This window comes from Castor canadensis, chromosome X (assembly GCF_047511655.1).
Source record: "Castor canadensis chromosome X, mCasCan1.hap1v2, whole genome shotgun sequence".
In the NCBI taxonomy this organism is placed as follows: domain Eukaryota; kingdom Metazoa; phylum Chordata; class Mammalia; order Rodentia; family Castoridae; genus Castor; species Castor canadensis.
Genome location: NC_133405.1, coordinates 89067046 through 89074737, shown reverse-complemented (window position 1 = coordinate 89074737; position 7692 = coordinate 89067046).

Below are 7692 nucleotides of genomic sequence, written 5' to 3'. Positions count from 1 at the left end.
AAGCCATCTGGGCACGGGCAACTGGCAGCCCGGGGGCCCTCCTGATTTCTCCATTTAACCTGAAGTGGAGATTCTCTGCACTGGCTGGAGGTGTGGGGGGGTCAATGTTATGCCTCTTCTCAGTGATTATGCCTGCAAAGTGTGTCTCCAGCGTCTCTCCAAGATTTCACTATAGGAGGCTCGCTTTCTGCTTCCTCCCTCTAGCCGCCATCTTGGAATGTCCTCTTGATTTAGTTTTTAAAGGAACACTGCCTGCTAATCAGGGTTTTTAAGGGCTAGAAAGACGCATTTTGTTCCAAAAAGGACTACTCACATGAGTTGAAGAAACACATGCATCTGTGAAAGGAAATCATCTATGTTAGAAGCTGGACCACGTAGTACATTTTTTCTCTGTGAGAACTGAGTTAGTTTTTGAAAAGAATACTTCCTGCCAATCAGAGAATTCAAGGGGTAGAAAATCACATTTTGTTCCAAATAGGCCTGTTCAGCTGAGTTGAACAAACACATGTATCTCTCGAAGGAAAACCATCTATGTTAGAACCAGACACATCTTCCATGTTGTTTCCCTGCAAACACTGAGTTAGTTTTTGAGAGGAATAGGGCCTGCCTATCATGCTTTTCAATGGGTAAAAAGGCACATTTTTTTTCCAAAAAGGCCTATTCAGGTAAATTGCTGCAACACATGTATCTCTCGATAGAAAACCATCTATGTTAGAAGGGCAAGCATTTAGCATATTGTTTCCCTGTGAGTATGGAGTTAGTTTTTGAAATGAATACCACCTGAAAAACATGGTTTTCAAGGGAGAGAAATGCTCAATTTGTGTCAAATAGGCCTATTCAAATGAGCTAAAGAAACACAGGAATCTCTGAAGAGAAAAGCATCTATGTTAGAATGTGTAGCATATAACACATTGATTCTCTATAAGAATTCAGTTAGTTTTTGAAAAGAAAACTGCCTGCCCAACACAGTTCTAATGGGGATAAATGCACATTTTGTTCCAAATAGGCCTATTCAAGTGGTTTGTTGAAACACATGTATCTCTCAATTGAAAACCATCAATGTTAGAAGTACGAGCATCTAGCATGTTGTGTCCCTGTGAGTATCTGGTTAGTTTTTAAAGGAACACTACTTGTGAATCAGGGTTTTCAAGGGGGAAAAGGCAGAATTTGTGCCAAATAGGCATATTCAGATGAGTTAAAGAACCACATGTATCTCTGAAAAGAAAAGCATCTATGTTAGAATGTGTAGCATATAACACATTGATTCTCCATGAGAATTGAATTAGTTTTGAAAGGAAAACTGGCTTCCAAACTAGGATTTCAAAGTTGAAAACACACATTTTGTTCCATGTAGGCCTATACAGATGAGGTGAAGAAACACATGTATCTCTTGAAAGAAAACAATCTACATTAGAAGGTGGAGCATCCAGCTCCACCTGAGTTCGTTTTGAAAGTAAACTGCCTGACAAAATGATTCTTAATTGGGAGAAAAGCAAAATTTGTTCCAAAAAGGCATATTCAGCTGAGTTGAAGAAACACATTTATCTGTGAAAGAAAAATATCCATGATTGAAGGTAGAGCATCTAGCACATTGTTTCTCTGTGAGAACTGAGGTAGTTTTTTCATGGAATACTGCCTTCCAGTCAGCGTTGTCAAGGGGTAAAATGCACATTTTGTTCCAAATAGGCCTATTCAGCTGAATTAAAGAAACACATGTATCTCTGAAAAGAAAAGCATATATGTTAGAATGTGCCACATGTAACTCATTGATTCTCTCTGAGAATTGAGCTAGTTTTAGAAAGGAAAACTGTCTGCCAAACAGGGATTTCAAAGTTGAAAATGCACATTTTCATCCACATTGTCCTATTCAGCTGAGTTTAAGAAACACATGTATCTCTCGAAGGAAAACCATCTATGTTAGAAGGTGGAGCATCTAACAGATTATTTCCCTGTCACAACTGAGTTAGTTTTGAAAGGAATATTGCCTGCCCAACATGGTTCTCAATGGGCAGAAACACACATTTTCTTCCAAATAGGCCTATTCAGGTAAATTGTTGCAACACATGTACCTTTTGATAGAAAAATATCTATGTTAGAAGTATGAGCATCTAGCATATAGTTTCCCTGTGATTAAGGAGTAGGTTTTTGAAATGAATACTGCCTTCAAATCATGGTTTTCAAGGGAGAGAAATGCTCATTTTGTGTCAAATAGGCCTGTTCAGCTGAGTTGAAGAAACACGTATCTCTCAAAAGAACAGTATCTATATTAGATGCTGCATCATGTAGCACATTGTTTTCCTGTGAGAACTGAATTAATTTTTGAAAGGAATACTGCCTGCCAATCACAGTTTACAAGGGGGAGAGATGCTCAATGTTCCTTACAAGCCTATTCAGCTGAGTTGAAGAAACACATGTATCTGTTGAAAGAAAACCATCTATGCTAGAATGTTTAGAATGTAACGCATTCTCTGTGAGCATTGAGTTAGTTTTTGAAAGGAAAATTGGCTGCCAAACAGGGATTTCAAAGTTGAAAACGCACATTTTGTTCCATATAGGCCTATGCAGCTGAGTTGAAGAAACACATGTATCTCTTGAAAGAAAACCACTTACGTTAGAAGGTGGAGAATTTACCACATTGTTTCCCTGTGAGAACAGAGTTAGTTTTGAAAGGAGTAATGCCTGCCCAACACGGTTCTCAATGGGGATAATCGCACAATTTGTTCCAAATAGGCCTATTCATCTGAGTTGAAGAAACACATGTATCTGGAAAGAAATCATCTATGTTAGAAGGTGGAGCATGTAGCACATTGTTTCTCTGTGAGAACTGATTTAGTTTTTAAAAGGAATACTACCTGCCAATCAGGGTTTTCAAGGGGTAGAAACACATTTTGTTCCAAAGATGCCTATTCAGCTGAGTTGAAGAAACACATGTATTTCTCGAAAAAAACTCCATCTACTTTAGAAAGTGGAGCATCTAGCACATGTTTGACTTTGAGAATTGAGTTAGTTTTTGAAAGGAATACTGCCTGCCAATCAGGGTTCTCATGGGCTAGAAATATGCATTTTGTTTCAAATAGGACTATTATCTGAGTTGTAGAAGCACATGTATCTGTTGAAGGAAAACCATCTATGTTAGAACCAGGCACATCTTGCAAGTTGTTTCCCTGTGAATACTGAGTTAGTTTATAAAGAGAATAGGGCCTGCCTATCAGGGTTTTCAAGGGACAGAAATGCACATTTTGTTTCAAATAGGCCTATTCAGGTGAATTGTTGAAACACATGTATCTCTCAGTAGAAAACCATCTATGTTAGAAATATGAATATCTAGCATATTGTTTTCCTGTGATTCAGGAGTTAGTTTTTGAAATGAATATTGCCTGTGAATCATGGTTTTCAAGGGAGAGAAATGCTGAATTTGTGTCAAATAGACCTATTCAGCTGAGTGGAAGAAACACATGTATCTCTCGAAAGAACAGTATCTATGTTAGGTGCTGCAGCATGTAACACATTGTTTCCCTTTGAGAACTGAATTAATTTTTGAAAGGAATACTGCCTGCCAATCACAGTTTACATGGGGGAGAAATACTCAACTTTTTCCTTACAGGCCTATTCAGCTGAGTTGAAGAAACACAAGTATCTCTGGAAAGAAAATCATCTATGTTAGAAGGAGGAGCCTCCAGCACATTGTTTCCCTGTGAGAATCGAGTTAGTTTTTGAATGGAATACTGTCTGCCAATACAGTTTTCAAGAGGTAGAAACTCACATTTTGTTCCAAATATGTCTATTCAGCTGACTTAAAGAAACATATGTATCTCTGAAAAGAAAAGCATCTATGTAAGAATATGTAGCATGTAACACATTGATTCTCTCTGAGAATTGAGTTAGTTTTTGAAAGGAAAACTGGAAGCCATACAGGGATTTCAGTTGAAAACACACATTTTGTTCCATATAGGCTTATTCAGCTGAGTTGAAGAAACACATGTATCTCTCGAAAGAAAACTATCTACATTAGAAGGTGGAGAATCTACCACATAGTTTCCCTGTGAGAACAGAGTTAGCTCTGAAACAAATACTGCCTACCAATCAGTGTTTTTAAGGGGTAGAAATGCACATTTTGTTCAAAATATGCCTATTCAGCTGAGTTGAAGAAACACAGCTTTCTCTGGAAAGAAGAACATTTATGTTAAAAGGAGGAGCATTGAGCACATGGTTTCCCTGTGAGAATCGAGTTAGTTTTTGAATTAAATACTGTCAGCAAATCAGGGTTTTCAAGGGGTAGAAACTCACATAATATTCCAAATAGGCCTATTCAGCTGAGTTGAAGAAACTATATATCTCTGAAAAGAAAAACATCTATGTTAGAAGCTGTAGCATCTAGCACATTGTTTCCCTGTGAGAATTGAGGTAGTTTTTGAAGGGAATACTGCCTTCCAATCACCACTGTCAAGGGGGAAAAACTCACATTTTTGTTCCAAATAGGCCTATTCAGCTGAGTTGAAGAAACACGTGTATCTTTGAAAAGAAAAGCATCAGTGTAAGAAGGAGTAGCATGTACCACATTGATTCTCTGTGAGAATTGAGTTAGTTTTTGAAATGAATACTGCCTGTCAAACAGAGATTTCAAAGTTGAGAAACTCACATTTTGTTCCAAATAGGCCTATTCGGCTGAGTTGAATAAACACATGTTTTTCTGAAAAGAAATCATATATGTTAGAAGGTGGTGCATGTACAACATTGTTTCTCGGTAAGAATTGAGTTAGTTTTTGAAAGGAATACTGCCTGCCAATCAGTGTTTTCAAGGCGTAGAAAATCATATTTTGTACCAAATAGGCTTATTCAGCTGAGTTGAAGAAACACAGGTATCTCTGGAAAGAAAAGCATCTCTGTTAGAAGGAGAAGCATCTAGCATATTGTTTCCCTGAGAGAACTGAGTTTGTTTTTGAAGGGAATACTGCCTGCCCATCAGGGTTTTCAAGATGTAGAAATTCACAATTTGTTCCACATAGGCCTAATTCAGGTGAATTGAAGAAACACATGTATCTTTCGAAGGAATAGCATCTATGTTAGCAGCAGGCACAACTAGCATGTTGTTTCCATGCGAATACTAAGTTAGTTTTTGAGTGGAATAGAGCACTTTTATCAGGGTTTTCAATGGGCAGAAACACACATTTTCTTCCAACTACGCCTAATCAGGTGAATTGTTGAAACACATGTATCTCCCGAGAGAAAACCATCTATGTTAGAAGTACGAGCATCTAACACATTGTTTCACTGTGAGTATGGAGTGAGTTTTTGAAGGGAATAATACTTGTGAATCAGGGTTTTCAAGGGGGAAAACACACATTTTCTGCCAAATAGGCCTATTCAGCTGAGTTGAAGAACCACATGTATCTCTGAAAAGAAAAGCATCTATGTTAGAATGTGAAGCATGTAACACATTGATTCTCGCTGAGAATTGAATTAGTTTTTGAAAGAAAAACTGGCTGCCAAACAGGGATTTCAAAGTTGAAAACACACATTTTGTTCATATAGGCCTATTCAGCTGAGCTGAAGACACACATGTATCTGTCATAGAAAACCATCTACGTTTGAATGTGGAGAATCTACCACATTGTTTCCCTGCAAGAATGGAGTTAGTTTGGAAAGGAATACTGCCTACCAATCAGTGTTTTCAAGGATAGAAATGCATATTTTGTTCGAACTAGGCATATTCAGGTGAATTGTTGAAATACATACATTTCCTGATAGAAAACCATCAATGTTAGAAGTACGAGCATCTAGCATGTTGTTTCCCTATGAGTATCTACTTAGTTTTTGAAAGGAATACGACTTGCGAATCAGGGTTATCAAGGGGGAGAAAGCAGAATTTGTGCCAAATAGGCCTATTCGAATGAGTTGAAGAAACACATGTTTCTCTGAAAAGAAAAGCATCTATGTTAGAATGTGTAGCATGTAACACATTGAATCTCTACGAGAATTAAGTTAGTTTGGGAAAGGAAAACTGGCTGCCAAACAGGGATTTCAAATTTGAAAATACACTTTTTTCCCCACATTTTCCTGTTCAGCTGTGTTGAAGAAACACATGTCCCTAGAAAAGAAAAGTATCAATGTGAAAAGGTGTAGCATGTACCACATTGATTCTCTGTGGGAATTCAGTTAGTTTTTGAAATGAATACTGCTTGCCAATCAGGGATTTCAAAGTTGAGGAAGGGATATTTTGTTCCAAATAGGCCTATTCAGCTGAGTTGAATAAACACATGTATCTCTGAAAAGAAAATCATATATGTTAGAAAGTGGTGCATACACAAGGGAGGGATGAGGATAGGTAAGACGCCTAAAATACTAGCTACCATTTGTTGCCCTTAATGCAGAGAAACTAAAGCAGATACCTTAAAAGCAACTGAGGCCAATAGGAAAAGGGGACCAGGAACTAGAGAAAAGGTTAGATCAAAAAGAATTAACCTAGAAGGTAACACACACGCACAGGAAATCAATGTGAGTCAATGCCCTGTATAGCTATCCTTATCTCAACCAGCAAAAACCCTTGTTCCTTCCTATTATAGCTTATACTCTCTCTACAACAAAATTAGAAAAAAAGGGCAAAATAGTTTCTGCTGGGTATTGAGGGGGTGAGGGGGAGAGGGAGGGAGCAGAGTGGGTGGTGAGGGAGGGGGTGGGGGCAGGGGGGAGAAATGACCCAAGCCTTGTATGCACATATGAATAATAAAAGGAAAAAAAAAAGAAAGTGGTGCATATACAACATTGTTTCTCTGTAAGACTGGAGTTAGTTTCTGAAAGGAATACTGCCTGCCAATCAGTGTTTTCAAGGGGTAGAAAATTGTATTTTGTACCAAAAAGGCCTATTCAACTGAGTTGAAGAAAAACAAGCATCTCTTGAAAGGAAAGCATCTCTGTTAGAAGGAGAAGCATCAAGCATATTGTTTCCCTGTGAGAATTGAATTCGTTTTTTGAAAAGAATACTGCCTGCCCATCAGGGTTTGTAAGGTGTAGAAATTCACATTTTGTTGCAAAAAGGCCTATTCATGTATGTTGAAGAAACTGTGGATCTCTGAACAGAAAACCATCTATGTTAGAAGCAGGAGCATCTAGCACCTTCTTTCCCTGTGAGAACTGAGTTTTTGAAAGGAATACTGCCTGCTCATCAGTGCTTTCAATCAGCAGAAATGCACATTTTGTTTCAAAAAGGCTGAATTGAACAAAGTCATTTTTCCCTCAAAAGAAAACCATCTACTTCAGAAGCAGGAGCATCTATCACATTGTTCCCCAGTGAGAATTGTTTGTTTTTGACAGGAAAACTGCCTACCTATCAGGGTTTTCAAGGGGGACAAACACACATTTTGTTCCAAATAGGCCTATTCACCTGAGTTGAAGAAACACAAATATCTATTGAAAGAAATCCATCTATGTTAGAACTTGAAGCATCTAGCACATTCTTTCCCTATAAGAATTGACTTAATTTTTAAGAGGAATGCTAAATGCCAAAGAAAGTTTCAATGTGGAGAAAAGCACATTTTTTTCCAAATAGGATTATTCAGCTGCATTGAAGAATCTATACATCTCTGAAAAGAAAAAAATCTATGTTAGAAGCTGGAGCCTCTAGCACATTGTTTCCCTGCGAGAATTGAGGTAGTTTTTGAAGGGAATACTGCCTTCCACTCAGCATTGTCAAAG